Source organism: Sorex fumeus, unplaced genomic scaffold, assembly GCF_029834395.1.
Source record: "Sorex fumeus unplaced genomic scaffold, SorFum_2.1 ptg000123l, whole genome shotgun sequence".
Lineage (NCBI taxonomy): Eukaryota > Metazoa > Chordata > Mammalia > Eulipotyphla > Soricidae > Sorex > Sorex fumeus.
This window is the reverse complement of record NW_026606180.1, coordinates 2,569,854-2,588,755: the sequence shown is the minus strand read 5'-3', so window position 1 is coordinate 2,588,755 and position 18,902 is coordinate 2,569,854. Positions and strand designations below refer to the sequence as shown.

General features: G+C 42.8%; 1 pseudogene; it reads left to right on the top strand.

Moving 5' to 3' along the window:
• The first annotated feature begins 18,001 nt into the window (after positions 1-18,001).
• Positions 18,002-18,420, top strand: LOC130044702 (histone H3.1-like; annotated as a pseudogene).
• Positions 18,421-18,902: the final 482 nt, after the last annotated feature.

Below are 18,902 nucleotides of genomic sequence, written 5' to 3'. Positions count from 1 at the left end.
AGAGATAGGAACCAGGTATTTAAAAAATTAATTTGGGACTGGGGAAATAGCACAGTGGGTAGGGTGATTTCCTTGCACACAGTTGACCTGGATTTGATCCCTGGCCTCTCACATGATCTTTCAAGCACTAACAGAGATGATTTCCGAGTGAAAAGCTAGGAATAACATCTGACTCTTGCTGGCTGTGGCCAACCCTGGCATCCCCCCCCCCCCCCAAATAAGCACTTAAGGATCTTCTTCATTTGCTGTTGTTGTAAGGAAGAAGTAACTTGACTGGGAAACTTGGTTGCTTTTATATCTTGGTTCTTGTGAATAATGCTGCAGTGAACATGGAAAGACCTTTTTAAGATACTAATCTTGTTTCTTTCAGATATATGCCCAGATGTCAGACAACCTAAATATACATCTATGGATGGGTAAATAAAAGTGATATATTAGGTGATATATAGCAATATATAATCACACTATACAATTGAATAATATAGAATGAGTTATTATTCAGCCCTCAAAAAAGGCTAGAGAGACAATAGCAGGGAAAGAAGGGAAGGAAGAGATGCTACTTTTCCAGGTTTGTGAAAGAACAAAGCACAAGATGAAAGCTGGCTTGGGAACCCAAGAAGAAATGGGCTTCTGTTCTTGATGGTAAAAGAAAGATAACAAATGTTTGCCCCAGATGAATGGTTGGTTATTACAGCAGTGTTCCCCTTATCTAAGGAGCATATATTCCAAGATCCCTAATGGATACCTGGAACTGTGGATGATATCATACTCTATAAATAATAACATTACGTTTTAATATAAAAACATATATAATATGTTTTCCTATGCTGTATTTTAATGTGTAAATTACGAATAAGATATTAATAACTAAATAAAATTCCACAATTGAAACTAGGTTCCATAACCAATTACACAATTAATACTAGATTCCATAACAAATGTTATATGAATGTGGCTTATATGTTCTCTCTCTCCCTCTCTCTCACTCAATACCTTATTGTATGTAATATTTATGGACTCAATTGATGATGAGTACCTGACATTGTGGACATGAGAGCACACAATAAGAGTCAAAGTAGCAAAGGGTGTTACAAAACATTTCAAGTGTTGAATTTTGAAGTCAAGGCTAATTCAGGATTCTAGTGGTCTTTGACATAGAGGAGCATTGTGAGGGGAGGAGGGAAATATCTGGATCCAGTATAGGTGAATGTTGTATTTCTGGTTGGGCTCAAGCCATGGGATCAAATACTCTGAATAAAAGGTGTGCATTCAAATTCCGCTTCTATTACACATAAGGAAGTGTGTGTGACACTGGGTGCGTAATTTATGATTTTAAGTCAGTTTTCTCCCTGAGGATAACCATAAATGTCTCATGAAATTCTCCCAGAGATTATGTGGGAACTAACTGTGAAAATGCACAGTTAATATTAGATTCCATAACAAATGTCTGGTGAATTCGTCAATTCGTCAATTGACTCGAGCAGGCCCCAGTAACGTCTCCTTTATCCTAGCCCTGAGATTTTTAAGAAAGTGCTATACTCAAGGTTCTTTAGGAGAATGAGACCCATCATTGTTACTAGTATTTGGCATATTGGGTACGCCACGGGGAGTTTGCCAGACTCTGCCATGTGGGCAGGTTACATTCGGTAGCCTGCCAATTTGTCCATAGTAGGAATGAGATAATAAGATGTCATAATAAAATGTCGCGCAGCTGCGAATGTGGCCGCGGGGTTCCGGGAGCTGGGTTTTATAGTCTCTGAGTCTTGGCAGTTTATGGGATTACACGGCGCCAGGGGGCCAGTTGGTGGGCGTGACCCCCGCCTACTGGAACTCAGAGGATCTGGGTGGAGGATGCTCAGCCCCGATCCGAGTAGGCTTGGAGATCTCAGCCCCGGGACCCGCATGCCTTTGTTCCTCTGCCAGTACCTAGGTCCTGTGTGCAGAGAGTGGTCTCAGCATGGTGGTGGCTGGTTCTGGAGGTCTTCGGCTGCCGGAGCCCTGGTTGGGGCGGGGAGGAAAACTCAACCCGCTCCCCTCCAAGGGGCCCTGGCGAGGACAGCCAGGCGTGGGGGGAAGGAGACTGCACTGTTCTCTTCCGGGAGCTGGGTTTTGTAGTCTCTGAGTCTTGGCTGTTGATGGGATTACACGGTGAATAGAACTCGTTATTATTCAAAAGTTTCCAACATTCTTTTGAGGTAGATTTTTTAGTTTGCAAACACCTCCTAAGGAGGAAATGTTACCATACACATTTATGTACGTAAGACATACCAGAAATTGCAAACTCAAATCTCTTCTGGAGTGTGTTTACAGCAATAGGGAATGGTCACAGTAAACTGGGGATTGCGTGCCTCGACTAAAAACTTTCATCTCCCAAGCAGGAAAAGAATGCGACTATCTAAATGAATCATATTTGTGTATCCCTGGTTTACAGTCTCTGTTTCTGTTTCTGATAGAGCCAACTTTAGTAGCTCCCAGGCCCAATGCCTCTGACACATTTACCTAAATTTCAAACAGATGCTGCTAATCATTATTACATAGGATTTGCGATTAAATCTCCAATTCAGTATCTGGATATCCCACAACTGGATATTGATTTAGTGTTATTTAGTGTTATTATTTTGACCTTATCTACTTGCTTAAATGTGGACATTAAGGTGTATAGTTAATTGGAGATTCTTAAATTCTTTCTTTGCCAAAATAACATATAATTGTGTTGTGCAAATTAGTCAGTTTATAAGCCAGTTACAATTGCATGGGTTGGGTCGGGCCAGTGAGATAGTACAACTGATAAGGTTCTTTGATTGCAAGCACATGACCCAGATTGATTTGCCAATGGTTCCCTGAGTACCACTCGGGAGTTCTCCCTGAGAAAAGAGCTAGGGGTAAACCCTGAGCACAACCAGTTGTAGCCCTTAGTTCCTACATCCCCAAAGCAGGGTCCCGACCATGGGTGTGGATGGACCCAGGTCAAGCTGTGAGCTACCCTGGCTTTGAAACAGGACAGGCCAAGTGCCATAAAACTTATAAGTTAAGAGCACGGTTGTGGACAAATTCTGTCATGACCCAAGGAGAAGTGACTGAACAAGGATACTGTTGGAGTTCAGGAGGACTAATCTAACCTGAGGACTGTAGTCTGGGGTCTATAGAGAGATGGTCTCAAGAGAGTTACCCTTTAAACTTATATCTCTTAGTGTGTCCAAACAAAATGACTAGAAAGATTATTAAAAAGTAAATTTGAAGTGACTAAATGGTCGTGGACTAAGGAAAGAAGTATGTCTTTAGATGAAATTCCGACCTTGCATGGATCTCTGACAGGATGAGATCTTTGCCTTAGAAGAGCTTTCCCCCAGAAGGAAGGGCTTTCATATGTTGATTTCGCTATCTCATCTGTGTGTAGTTTACCCCCAACCCTTGGTTGCTCTTAACTAAGGTAGTGAGACTGGACTAACATGAGGGAAAGTAGGAGACAGGAATGAGGTGCACAGGAGACTGGAAGGGGGCACACAGTGAGATTGGAATAGGCGCCCTGGTAGAATAGAATAAACGACTATTAATCACCAACAAGCTTGGTGGTTCTGTTCTCTCCCTCATGCGTCTATTGGTAGTGGTGGCAGGAAGGGATAGAGAAGCAGTTTATGGTCACCAAATGCACGTGGTGAGAGCCCCCCACCCCCATTCTGTAAATACACATCCCACAAAAAAATTTCAAAAAATAAAATAATTTTTAATTGCATTGGATGGTAATTTTGAAGGCCTGAGATATGTACATAAATGAATCAGACATCAAAAAACACCGCCCGTTTCCTATGTCATTCATAGCTCTGGGTGGATAATAATTAAATGTTCTAAAATCGTCATTGCTACAGTATGACTCCTACTCCATAATATAAATGAACCCACTTGTCCAGATAGCTATGGCCAGCCTCACTAATGGAACAGAAAGCACTTGTTCAGGATTGTCTATTTCATTAGCCAAAAAAGCAAGGACTGTAACTAAAACTTTGATCCTACTGGAAAATGGACATATTACTAGAGCAAATGCCAAATGTAAAGTTGCCATGTGCTTTTATGAAAGCTGCTTCTATTCATAACGTGAACTCAAGAATGTATTGAGGGCTGTAGAGAGTATAGGAGTTAAAGCACATGCCTTGTGTGAGGTTGACCCCAGATCAATTTCCAGCACTACAGGGTCTCCTAGACACAGCTCAGGAGCCCCCCCCTGAGTACTTCCAGGGCAATATAAATAAAGCTAGGTACCACAGGGTATGAGCAGCATCACATCCTCACTTTCAATAAACCGCCATTTTGTTTAGCCAAGAATCATATGAGGAATCCACTGGGCCCCAAAACAAGAATTATGCTTGGCAATAATGATTTAGAGGGATTACAAATGTTCTGGCTCAGAATTCTATGTAAAGAAATTGAAAACTGAGGTGATGAGAACGCATTTTCTATGAATGATACTAAAGAATATTTATTGACTGCCCATCAGTCTTGTACATTTTACAAGTGGTAAATCCAGAGGAATGCCCTTGTATCTGGCAATATATAAAAGGATCTCTTATTCCATGGTTTCTGAATCAAGTGGCAAATACGCAGGACATTTTCTGGTCCTCATTAAATGCTAAATAATGACAACATGCTGTTAAATCGCAGAGTATGAGAACCACAAGATCTGTAGTGTGCAATTTCAGCAAAGAATTTTCTTTTGAGAATATGTTCAACCAATTTAAAGCATAATTTCATTAGCATAACCATCTTTGTGTGCACAGCAAGTGGAATTCAAATACTTGGAGTTACAGAATCACAGTGGGAATTAATGAGTTTGGGGAAACTTGTATTCCCTCCCTTTTCCTACCAAGAGGTGTAGGTTTTCCACACTATACTTTGTTCTCTCTCCTTCCAGTTCATTGCTCCTTTCGGCTGGAAGGCAGAGGCCCCTTTCCTTCTGCTTCATCGGATCCTCTTTCTGCAGTCTTCTTGGAACTCCCCCTTAACAGCAACAGAAAAGTCATTCACTTCTGGAAACTGGTGGCCAGCCATATGGAATTGCAGTTCAGGCTTTTGCTGGATTATTGAGTGTAGCATATGAACCAAATGACAATGTCATGGCATAGAGGGAAAGCTGGTAAATTCAGTTTTGAATGGAAGATACGATGTTTGTGTATTTATACACAGACTCCTCTTAAACAACCTGAATATTTCACCAACATCCCAATGAAGTTAGGGACGGGCTGAGTTAAAAAGATCTCTGAATGCTGATTTTCTAAGTAATTACCCACCCTGTCCTATCTCCTCTGGGTGTTTACTTTAGCATCTTCCCCTGCATATTTCAGAATTATCAGAAATACTTACCAGCAAATAACAAAACACATAAAAGGAAATGGGTCGTGTAATAGCATTCTCTTATCAGACACAGTATTACCACATAGTGCCTCCACGTCATGAATCTAACTACTTAGCAATTGACTGTGCCTACTTTTCTCCCTCCTCATCTTCATGCCTCAGCATTCTGCACTCTAACTCTTATCCCTCACGATACACCTAATGCTAAGTTTGAACTTTGGCATCTTCAAAGACACCCTCTATATGTATTGCCTGGAAGAACATCTTGATAGACTCTTGTTACCCAGACTAGGTTTCAAGAATTTCCCCTGGCCACTTCCTCTCTCTTCTAAAATGGCTCAGATCAGTTTCCAAATTCTTCTCCTTTTTTCCACTTTTTGGGTCACATCTGGCGATGCACAGGGGTTACTCCTGGCCATTCACTCAGGAATTATGCCTGGCGGTGCTCGGGGCACCATACGGGGTACTGGAAATCAAACCCGAGTTGGCTGTGTGCAAGGCAAATGCCCTACATGCTGTGATATCACTCCACCCCCGTTTCCAAATTCTTATGGTCATACCTCTAAATATCTTTGTCTTTCTAGTCAACTGTTCTTACCAATATTTTGTTTTAGACTAACTTAATATTTTGTCAGAATTGGCAGTTTCCCCAACTGCTTTTTCTTGTCTGTAATCTGATTTTCTCTTTTGCCCCATCTTCTACACCTCCTTCCACATGCTTTTTAAAAAGCAAATGCGTCCATTTATGTCACTCCTTGTTTGAAAATCACCAATACCTAACTATCACATTGTTTAGCTTTCATAATGTGGAATAGTATTCTGGTAGAAGTGTTATATATTTTATTTTTTAAGTCAGTTAAAAGAAGGAATAAGAAGTTTTTGACTATGAAAAGTTAGGGGACAACCTCAGCTCATCTGTACTCCAGACACTTGCTGAGACCACTGTCATAAAGGAGATCAACCATCACCATGATGATTGTGCCAAAATCCTGAGAATTAGCAAGAAATAGTGAATTTCTTTTTGTCCTTTAATTCATGTTTCCTCACCTTTGGAATGTTTCTTGCCTCCAGCATAAAAATCCAAATGCCTTTTGTTGTTGTTCAGCAAGGATGTTGGGAATTTTTGTAAACCCTTCAAAGTAATAGTTGTTGGTTGGGGTCGGGAGATGGCTCAAATTGCTGAGCACCTGTTTGTTCTGTATTTGGGAGGCTGGGTTTGATCCCCAGCACCGCCACCCACGGGTGACTCCTGAACATAAAGCTGGAGTGACCTTTGAGCACTGCCAGTGTGGCTCAATCTAAAAGGCAAGTGTTTTTGTCTTCGATTATTTCAGATGTAAATTTTGGCTCTGTTAAAAATACCTCACTTGCCCAAAACAATCTGAAAACAAAGCCTGTGTTGAGGGTTTTGGAACTCTGTTAAAATAGAACTCTGTTAGCTTTTTCCTCCAGGAAGCACTAAATCCAGAAAATAGATGCAAAAAATCCATGCAAAAGTGACATAGTGACATTTTATTTATTTATTTTTATTCTTTTGGGCTGGAGCAATAGCAGGGCTAGAGTGATAGCACAGCGGGTAGGGCATTTGCCTTGCACACTGCCAACCCGGGTTTGATTCCTCCATCCCTCTCTGAGAGCCTGGCAAGCTACTGAGAGTATCTCGCCCGCACGGCAAAGCCTGGCAAGCTACCCGTGGCACATTCAATATGCCAAAAACAGTAACAACAAGTCTCACATTTGTTGTGAGGCGTTACTGGTGCCCGCTCTAGCAAATCTATGAACAACGGGAGGACAGTGCTACAGTGCTATTTTTATTCTTTTACTTTTTGGTGTTTGTGGGGATTTTTTGGTTCTTTTGTGTGTGTTTGTGTATGTGTGTGTGTGTGTGTGTGTGTGTGTGTGTGTGTGCCAGATGGGTCACATCTGGCAATACTCAGGGCTTACTCTTGGCTTTGTGTTCATTGATCACCACTGGCAGGGCTCTGAAGACCATATGCAGTGTCAGGGACTGAAATTTCCCCAAACTTTCTCTCAATTCTTAAGCACAGTTTCTCACCCCTCCTTCCTGGACTTTGTATGTCAACCACTTATTTCCTGCTTTACCAACATGCCATGGGCTTGTATGTCTCCGTGCCTTTTTGCAGGCCATCTCTCCTGCTTCCAACAACATTTTCCATAAACAAGGAAAGCTCAAGCCACCATGAAGGTATATCTCAGTTGCTATCTTCTCTGTAAAGGTTATCACCTAGTTAGGCAAAGTTAGTGACTGCCTTCTGTGCAACTATGTCTTTGAACACTCCTTTGTAATGTCATTTATTGTCCCATCAGTGTTGCATCCATGTGTCCATCTCTCCATCATTCAGGGGATTGATGCAAAGCTTTGGTCTCTCCACATTCCCAGTGACTTAGAAGGTTTAAGCACATACCAACTATCTCTACCTCTGTTGAATGAGTAGGTGAATGCACACTTGTTTGAAGGTATCGGTGAAATCTCTCATAATCAAAGCACTATACAGATTCAATGAAGTTCCCATTAAAATATCCCATAATATTCTTAAAGATAAGTCTGTAAAGATCAAACACTGTTGAAATTTATATGAAGTAATGACATATATATGTGTGTGTATATATTTATATTTATATTTTCCAGAAGGGCAATTGAGAAGATTATTCATGACTTTTACTGGGATCTCTTTGATAGCCGCCTCCACCTGCCCACATACCAAATTCCGCAGAATGGATATGTTGCTCCCAATGTTCTCTCTTCTGAAATCCAACACGCCATTTCGTCGGTAAAGAAGTGAACAGCAACCAGCCCAGACAAGGTAAGACTTGAACACCTTAAGAAACTGCCATCAGTACTCATAAATACACTGGCTCGGCTCTTCACATTCTACCTGTCTGAATGCAAGTTTCCGTCCCAGTGGAAAACTAGCAGGACCGTTCTACCGTACTAGAAGGGAGACATCCACAACAATGGCAACTATCACCCGATCTGCCTGTTATCTGTTATCTGTCATCTACAGGTTGTTCACTCGAGTCATCCTGAATTGGATTGGCAGAACACTAGATGAAGGCCAACCATGCGAACAAGCCAGGTTCCAAAAAGGATTCAGCATGATCAACCATATCCACGCTGTAACCAAGCTCATTGAGGTCTCTTGGGAGTTCAAGATTCTGCTCTAACGTTAATTGATTTATAGAAGGCCTTTGATTCTGTTGAGACGGAAGCAGTCACGGAAGCCCTAGCCAAACAGAGCGTTCAAACTCATACATCAGGATCCTCCATGAGCTGTATTATGGATTCACTACCAAGATCTCACCATTCTTCAAGGAACTGATCATCGACGTCAAAGAGAGGGGCTCAGCAGGGTGATACCATTTCACCAAAACTCTTCAGTGCCACCCTCGAGAATGTTATGCGATGACTAGAATGGGAAGGAATGGGAGTGAAGATAGATGGTCAGGAACTATACCACCTCCACTTCGCTGATGACATAATTCTAATAACACCAAACATTAGCAAAGCGGTACAAATGCTGGCCAACTTTGACCATGAGTGTGGAAATATTGGACTACAGCTGAATCTCACAAAGACAATGTTTATGAGAAATGAACTCATTTCTGACATTCCACTCACTCTCAATGGAACGAACATCTCCAAATGCAACAGTTACGTGAACCTATGTCGAGAACTCAACATGATGAATGACCTGGCACCTGAGTTGCACAGGAGGAAGAGAGCGGCCTGGAACGCCTTCAAGAGCGTCCAAGAAATACTAAGAGGACAAAGAACCTCCAGCTCTGGGCACATCTCTTCGATTCCACTGTTCTTCCTGCATTAACATATGTCTCAGAGACCTGGGCCCTATGAAAACAGGATGAGAACACTATTCGGGTCTCCCAAAGAGAAACCAAAAGAGCTATGCTTGGAGTATCACGCTTCACTCAAGTGAGAGAAAGAATCCAAAGTTCTGACCTCCGTTGATGATCAAGAATCAGGGATGCTGTCTCATTTGCCAAGGCTTTGAAAATCAGATGGGCTGGACACGTAATGCGATTTGGAAATGACCACTGGACTAGAGCGGTTACCTACTGAATTCCACGGGACATCAAAAGATCGCATGGCCACCCACCTACGAGATGGTCAGACTTCTTTATCAAGACCCTGAATGATCTGTTTGAGGCTCTTCGTGTTCCTGGAGCGTGCAGATGCCATTGGGCTACACTGGCATGTGACAGGGACGAATGGAGATGTTACTGCCACCCACTTGAGGAAATAGATGAGTAATGGGATGTCAATTGATCAAGTGATATATATATATATACATATATATATGTTACCCAGAGACCACACTAAGATCTGAGATCTGTTTGAAACACCCATAAAAAAAATTTTAATAAAATTTCATATCTGAGGTTCATAATTTCCATAGTGAAATTTCCATGTAAAAAATTACTACACTCATACACATACACACAAAAATATACTACTGGGATAAGGAAAAATAAAAGATGAAATCCTGCAACTTCACATTATGTGGATGGAACTGGGGGATATCATGCTGAGTGAAATCAATCAGAAGTATAAATAAAATACAGAATGATTGCTCTCACATGTGGAATATAAAAGAACAGTAAAGGACCAAAAAATACTCAAAGCAGCAGAATCTAGTAACTTGTCTATAGAATAAAGCTTACTATGTCAGTGAGATGTGGAAAGTAGATTAGTGATGGTAAGATGGGGATGGGGGAGAATCTTAGACGGAATCCTGAGACAGTGGTGGAGGGAAACAGGCACTGTGAAGAGTCTGGTGTTGGAATGTTGTATGCATAAAACCTACCATTGATAATATTGTAAAGTTGGAAATAAAAATCGTTAAAAATACAATTTTTAAACATAAAAATTATGTCTGGGGATCTAACTAAGTGATCAGGGACACATGCTTTAACATGCACTGGGACCCAGCATCTAAACTATAGTAACTTTTGACTCCCAAGCCCCTGGAACCAGTGAGGCACTGATGGTCTTCAAACTCCAAGGCCTTGGTGAGCAACATAACCTTTTCAGGCCCTAGCAATAGCTCACCTAACATGTTTGGCTGAGTGGTAGGAATGACTCCAGGGCCCATTGAGCACTGTTTGAAATGTCCCCTGAAAAAAATTTTAATAAAATTTTGTATCTGAGATTCTTATTTCCATAGTGACATTTCCATGGAGAAAATTACTTTCTCTTTCTCTATTACCCAAGAGAACAAAGCTAACACAGATTGAGTAGAAACTGAAGAAGAGGAGTTTTAAACAAAGATAGCATCACTGCTGTAATTTTTGAGCCCACTTCCTTCAGTCTCATAAAGATGACTACAAATTTCCCAGGGTGATAAAAGGAGCACATTAACATTTGTATGAGTAGAGAATAACAGAAACAGGGATAGTATAGAAGCAAAGCATCCATTGTTAAACTAGTGAATTTCACCCAGGATTTCTCAGAAACATTTAGGGAATCTAGGAATCAAATTATTTTTTATTTCAAAAGAAGACTTCATTTACAAATGAGCAATTAAATGGATATTCACCATTTATTTCATGCTAAAATGTGTTTCATGCTAAAATGTATTTCATGCTAAAATGTCTGCACCTTTTCTTTTTTTCCTCAGACGGTGCTCATTGTTCTGATCCCACATGAAATACTATGTCCTTTGAGAAGGCTCTCCTAAGTTTGCAAACAACTCTAGCAATGTGAGTTCTTTGCCTTTATTGAATACTCTTCACACTTTATAATGGCCCTCCCGTTGATCGTCGATTTGCTCGAGCGGGCCCAGTAACGTCTCCATTGGAGACTTTGTTGTTACTGTGTCTGGCATATCGAATACTCTCGGTAGCTTGCCGGGCTCTGCCGTGGGGGCGAGGTACTCTCGGTAGCTTGCCGGGCTCTCCGAGAGGGGCGGAGGAATCGAACTCGGGTCAGCCATGTTGGCCACGTGCAAGGCAAATGCCCTACCGCTGTGCTATCGCTCTTCTAACAATTTCTACTCACCCTCAAAATCTCAGACTTTATGGAACACATGCTTTGCATGTGGGAGTACTCGATTTAATCCTCAGAATCACGTTTCCCCAAGCACCATGCCAAGAGCTGCCCTTGTTTGTTTGTTTTTAAGGTGTGCCCCTATAAAAAGCAAACGAACAAACAGAACAACTCAGACAATGCATCTGGTATTTAAAAACTGCATCTAATGAAAAACCATCACTGTATCATTGTCATCCCATTGTTCATCAATGTACTTGAGCGGGCACCAGTAATATCTCTATTCATCCCAGCCTTGAGATTTTAGCAGCTTCCCCTTACTCATCTTTCCCAATGATTGGAAGCTCTTTCAGGGTCAGGGGAATGAGACCTGTTATTGTAACTGTTTTGGGCATATCAAATATGCCACGGGGAGCTTGCCAAACTCTTCCATGCGGGCAGGATACTCTTAGTAGCTTGCCAGCTCCGAGAGACATATATATCTATCTATCTATATATAACATATATATTATATTATATATATTATATTATATATATTATGTTATATATAATATATATTTCCCTCTATGTTGATGTGTCAAGTGGCCAATTAGTGGCCACGTGGTCCAGGAATATGTTCACTCATGCATGAGGCTCAGCCCGAGTGTGTGGAAAGTGGCCTGTAGTGGGCCGGTGGTTGGTTAGTGGAGGTCGTCTGCCAGGGCTGGGTCCCTTGGGGCAGGGAGGACTCTCACCTGCCCCCTCTGGGCACCCTGAGTGAAAATAGCCTGGCATGGAGTTCGGTGGCATGGTTATGGGAGCCTCATTTTACGCTCCCTTCTGGGAGAAGCAGCCATGAGTCTGGAGGGTGGCCGATGAGATTATCTGGTGCCGGCAGGAGGTGGCCTACTGATGGCAAACTGATGAAAAAATGCTTTTATGGGTCCAGTAGAGAAATTAACATTAGGTCATATTTCATATTTTCATCCTCAACAGATACTGAGATTAAATAAATAAATAAAATTTAAGAAGATAAAAACAGATACTGAGATTAGGATTTGGTTATATGGAATTTATTTGGGAAGTGATTCCAAGAAGATCGAAAAGGGAAAAAGAAACAACTTATAGGCTGGAGCAATAGCACAGTGGGTAGGGCATTTGCCTTGCATGCAGCCAACATGACCGATCCGAGTTTGATTCCTCCGCCCCTCTCGGAGAGCCTGGCAAGCTACTGAGAGTATCTCGCCCGCATGGCAAAGCCTGGCAAGCTACCCGTGACGTATTCGATATGCCAAACACAGTAACAATTGTCACAGTGGAGACGTTACTGGGCCCGCTTGAACAAACTGATGAACAACGGGAGGACAGTAACAGTGTGACAGTGACCTGAGTTCTAAGTGAAATCTCCCTATGAGATATGAGTCAGCACATTTGAGATTTGAACCCCCATAGCAATTTAATTGGTATGCTAATGTACTGATATTCAGAGAAAGTCTCTGATCTAAGAGAAGCACAGATTTCTGGGGCAGGAACATACTGATCTGTACTGATAAGTGCCCTTGAATTGCAATGTCCTTTGGGGTAGACTGAGGGGATAGGGTAGGTCACCAACAGTGACTTTGCATTATTTTTATTTTGCTTCTAAAATTTCATTTTAAAAATGTGTGCTAGTAAGTTATCAAACAAATAATTCTAAGTAACATGGTCTACCTCTAATTAGTAATATAACATTTCTGGTGTTGCAGAAAACCACATGATACTAATCTGATGCCGGAACACATGACGCAAAGAGATTTTTAGGTCACTATGAGGTAAGTGACAAACAGGAAGACAGATTTGGAGAGCTAGTGGGAAGAAATAATAAGTTTTGAAAAGTCATAAAGCCAAAATATAATCTGGAAAGAATTTACTCTGTCCCAACCCAAACATGCAATGAGAAGAAAGATACAAGATGAAGACCACCAAAAATTCAAAGTTCTTTCAGTTGACAACACCCTGACATTAAAACTTATCAGAACATATTGCTCTATGTAATGGCAAAGCAGGGAAAACCCATATAGTACCCCTTTCCACAAATTGTTTGGTGTTCGCTTTGGAGAAGACCACAATCTGTCTTAGTTGTGTTTCTTTTTCTTCACTTGTTTCAATAAAATTTCTTTGCTTCACTATTTCTCTCCTCCTGAAATTCCTTTCTGGTGAAATTTCTTTCTTGAAATAGTCGAGAAACCTGGGAAATCTGGGAAGAAGTCAGGAATTAATTTTCTTTTCTTTCAAACCAGCGTGGTTTGGCGCATGCCTCAGGCAACTGCAAGCTAACGTCCGAGCTCGCAAAGCAGTGCAGAGATGCAATCAAGGAAGACCTCAAAGAGAGAAGAGCAGAAGTGCTGGTAGATGTGGCAGAAGCTGGGAAAAGTATTCGTAACGCCCACCTGTCCTTCGCCAACTACAAGACCAAGATGACTGCCCTCTGACGTCCTGATGGATCCATCACATCCTACAGAACGGCAATGGAGAAGATTATCCATGACTTCTACTCAAATCTCTTCGATAGCCATGTCCACTTGCCGACATACCAAATTCCACAGGATGGATATGTTGTTCCCAACGTTCTCCCTTCCGAAATCCGACACGCCATTTTGTCGGTAAAGAAGCAAACAGCACCCGGCCCAGACAAGGTCAGACCTGAATACCTGAAGAACCTGCCATCAGTACTCATCAATACACTGGCTCGGCTCTTCACTCGCTAAATGTCTGAATGCAAGGTTCCGTCCCAATGGAAAACCAGCAGGACCGTACTACTGTTCAAGAAGGGAGACATTGGCATGACATGACATTGGCAACTATCGCCCTATCTGCCTATTGTCTGTCATCTACAAGTTGTTCACTTGAGTCATCCTAAATAGGATTGGCAGAACACTAGATGAAGGACAACCATGCGAGCAAGCCGGGTTCCGCAAAGGATTCAGCACCATCGACCATCACACTTAATCACTTAACTTAATCACTTAAATCACTTAACTTCCCGTTAGTCGTCGATTAGCTCGAGCGGGCGCCAGTAACATCTCCATTTGTCCCTGTCGCGTGCTAGTGTAGCCCAATGTCATCTGTTCGCTCTGGGAACATGAAGAGCCTCAAACCTTGACGAAGAAGTCTGACCATCTGGTAGGTGGGCGGCCACGCGGTCTTTTGATATCCCGTGGAATCCAGTCAGTAACAGCTCTAGTCCAGTGGTTGTCTTTAAATCTCATTACGTGACCAGCCCATCTGATTTTTGACACCTTGGCAAATGAGACAGCGTCCCTGATTCTTGATCATCAACGGATGTTAGAACTCTGGATTCTTTCTCTCATTTGAGTGAAACGTGATATTCCAAGCATGGCTCTTTCTATTCTTTTTTGGGAGACCTGAATAGCGTTCTCATCCTGTTTGTGTAGGGCCCGGGTCTCTGAGGCATATGTTAATCCAGGAAGAACAGTGGAATCAAAGAGATGTGCCCGGAGCCGGAGGTTCTTCATCCTCTTAGCTATTTCTTCGATGTTCTTGAAGGCGTTCCAAGCCGCTCTCTTCCTCCTGCGCAGCTTGGGTGCCAGGTCATTTGTCAGGTTGACTTCTCGACCTAGGTACACATAGCTGTTGCATTTGGAGATGGTCGTTCCGTTGAGAGCAAATGGGGCATCAGGAACGACCATATCCACACGATAACCAAGCTCATTGAGGTTTCTCGGGAGTTCAAGATGCCGCTCTGTTTAACGTTCATTGATTTAAAGAAGGCCTTTGATTCTGTTGAGACGGAAGCGGTCATTGAAGCCCTAGCCAATCAGGGCATTCAAGCCCAATACATCAAGATCCTCCGTGAGCTGTATTGCGGATTCACTACCAGGATCTTACCATTCTACAAAGAAGTGATCGTTGATGTCAAGAGAGGGGTTCAGCAGGGTGATACCATTTCACTGAAACTCTTCAGTGCCACCCTCGAGAACATCATGTGACGACTGGAATGGGAAGGAATGGGAGTGAAGATAGATGGTCGGCAACTACACCACCTCCGCTTTGCTGATGACATTGTTTTAATAACACCAAACATCAGCCAAGCGGCACAAATGCTGGCCGACTTTGACCGTGAGTGTGGAAAGGTAGGACTACAGCTGAGTCTTACGAAGACAATGTTTATGAGAAACAGCCTCGTTCCTGATGCCCCATTCGCTCTCAATGGAACGACCAACTCCAAATGCAACAGCTATGTGTACCTAGGTCGAGAAGTCAACATGACAAATGACCTGGCACCCGAGCTGTGTAGGAGGAAGAGAGCGGCTTGGAACGCCTTCAAGAACATCGAAGAAATAGCTAAGAGGATGAAGAACCTCCGGCTCCGGGCACATCTCTTTGATTCCACTGTTCTTCCTGCATTAACATATGCCTCAGAGACCCGGGCCCTATGCAAACGGGATGAGAACGCCATTCAGGTCTCCCAAAGAAGAATAGAAAGAGCTATGCTTGGAATATCACATTTCACTCAAATGAGAGAAAAAATCCAGAGTTCCGACATCCATCAACGATCAAGAATCAGGGACACTGTCTCATTTGCCAAGGTGTCAAAAATCAGATGGGCTGGTCACGTAATCAGATTTAAAGACAGCCGCTGGACTAGAGCTGTTACCAACTGGATTCCATGGGATGTCAAAAGACCACGTGGCCGCCCACCTACCAGATGGTCAGACTTCTTCGTCAAGGTTTGAGGCTCTTCATGTTCCCAGAGCGAACAGATGACATTGGGCTACACTAGCACGCGACAGGGACAAATGGAGACATTACTGGCGCCCGCTCGAGCTAATCGACGACTAACGGGAAGTTAAGTGATTAATTGATTAAGTGATTCTTTCAAAGAGCATAATCTCAGCTCAGTGACAGTTGCCTTTGTGGGGTTGACAGGACTCTTGACCATATCATATAGGCACTCCTGCAGATTATTGTGAGTCCTCTTTTCCCTAAGGACTTTATAGGAAAGGTTCTTGGCAGGCCATACAGGAGGTTAGTAGTACTCTCTAGATTCTTGCTGCCTCTTCTTCATCTGTGGCTCCTCACTCAGCTCACTGGCATCAACCTTTGCCAATCAATCATCTCCATAGTATCAGTCACCTTGTTGATGACACTCTATCTAGGTCTGCATTGTTTTACAATGTCCACGGATAGTTTTAATGATAACAAAGGTTATGTGGATACTAAACATTTGTTCTCAATGACATTGTATCTATGCAGCTGTTGGTAAATCAAGGATGCTTAACAAAAACTATCAGGAAATCACCTATGTGTCTTGGTGGCATTCTTTTTATAGATCAAACTTTCAAAAAAAATCAAACGAATTTGGGAAATTCTGCCCTAGCTTCAGGCCCTTCTGAAAAAAGGCTTTAATGACTTCCTGTTGTATAGTGATTAAGAACATCTTACTAAACTATTGAAGACACTCCATAAATTAGCTCCACCACTTTCCAGTTTTTCTGCAAACTGAATCACTAGCCTCTCCATCCACCCAGATATTATACTTCTTGTGCTCATATTCTTTCCTCTGACCTAAACTCTTTTCTCTCCTGTTTATCAATTCTTTTCTACTAGATCAAGCTTATCTTATTAGGTCCATTTTTAATTCCCTAAGTTTACATTTTTCATCAAGTTTACAAAGTGACATTTCTGACTCTTCTGTCTCTTAATCCCTTTGCCCTTGTGTCTACTTCTCTAAATTTTTTTGCTGTAAAATTCAAGGATATAACTGCTTTCTAATAGTTTTCAGTGAAGAATGTCATTCCTCACTTCACTTAAAGTTTTTCCCTTACAACTTTAAATTTTAACCAGGAAATGGATGCTGATTCTTTTACTTTACATCCTATAAATGTAAAGGAGTTGGAGGCAAGATGGCGCCAACGCCAGTGCCAGTCGAACCCTTCGTGCTCTCCTGAACTTGGCTCACCATCTCGCTCTGATGACATGTGACATGTCAGACATTCCAGACATAGAGTTTCGCGCGTAATCCCTGCTGTAACTCTGATTCCTGCTGTACATCACTGGCTGCTTTGCAGGATTAAGACAGAATGGCATCAGCAGAGTAAAGAAAAACCCCAGTGGTGGCCACAGCATCACCGCCTCCCCTGGCCAGGCCAAGTCACAACACCATTGAGCATGGAACAGTGACAGTAGCAAGCTCAATGGCTTCTCCACTGCAGGACGCTGTCTGCCAACCACTGATTTGGGACTCAGCACAGGTGTCCCACCTGGCACAGACCCTATGTGATGGGGTCTTGCTCTGCCAGCTATTCAACGACCTCCGGGAGCACTCTATCCACCTCAAGAAGATCAACCTGACGCTGCAGATGCCTTAAGCGCAGCCCAGAGATGCAGGCAGGTGCGTATTGTCAGCGTGCAAATTGTTACAGCAGGCCTGTCACCAGGCGATTACATTTGGTAGACTGGGAGCACTTGTAGGGACGATTAGAGATTGCCCCATAATCCCCCTCCCCCAGAGAGCCAGACAAGCTACTGAGGGTATCCTGCCTGCGGCAGAGCCTGGCAAGCTACTCATGATGTACTAAATATGCCAACAACAGTAGCAAAAATGGGCCTCATTTCTCTAACCCTGAAGGAGTCTTCAGTTGAGTCGGGATGAGGGAGAGGGCTCCTACGAAGCAGATGGCGTGCAAGTCAACGTGGGAAGGCCCCCCCGCAAGCAGCTGTCCACCAAGGTGGCCTGCAAGGGTGCACAAGCCACAGGCGGTGTGAAGAAGCTGCACTGCTACTGGCCGGACACTGTGGCATGGCGCGAGATCTGCCGCTACCAGAAGTCGACTGAGCTGCCTATCTGCAAGCTGCCGTTCCAGCGGCTGGTACATGGGATCAAGCTGGACTTCAAGACTGACCTGCGCTCCCAGAGCTCAGCCATCATGGTGCTGCAGGAGGCGTGTGAGGCTTACCTGGTGGGGCTTTTCATGGGTACCAGCTTTTGCAGCATCCATGCCAAGCACGTCACCATTATGCCCAAGGACATCCAGCAGGTGTGCCGCATCCACAGAGAGAGGGAATAAAGTTTACTATGCTAAAATCTCAGAGCTGGGACAAAATGGAGACGCTAATGGCGCCTCCTCCAGCAAACTGATGATTAATGGGATAACAGTGCAGTGCAGTGCTATATCCTATAGTACCTTTGACAGAATGCCTGATGCATAGAATTAAAGCAATAAATGTCTGTTGAACTGAATTTTTAAAATATATTTAAAAATTTACATATAACAAAATTCACTTTCTTAAATGTAGAGTTTTGGGAGGTTTGACAAGTGCATGGAGTTGTATTACTATCACCACAATTGGGATATAGAATAAGTCACCCTTTAAAAATTCTTTACACATTGGTCATGTAGAGGTGAGATATTTGTACACATCTAACTCACAGAGCCATTGTACTACATGCCTGGGGCACAAGACACATTAATTACACTCTAAAATGTGCCTGTTAAGGAGGCAGGCTTGGGGGTTGTGAGGGAACGTTGGGGCATTTGTGGAGGAAAGT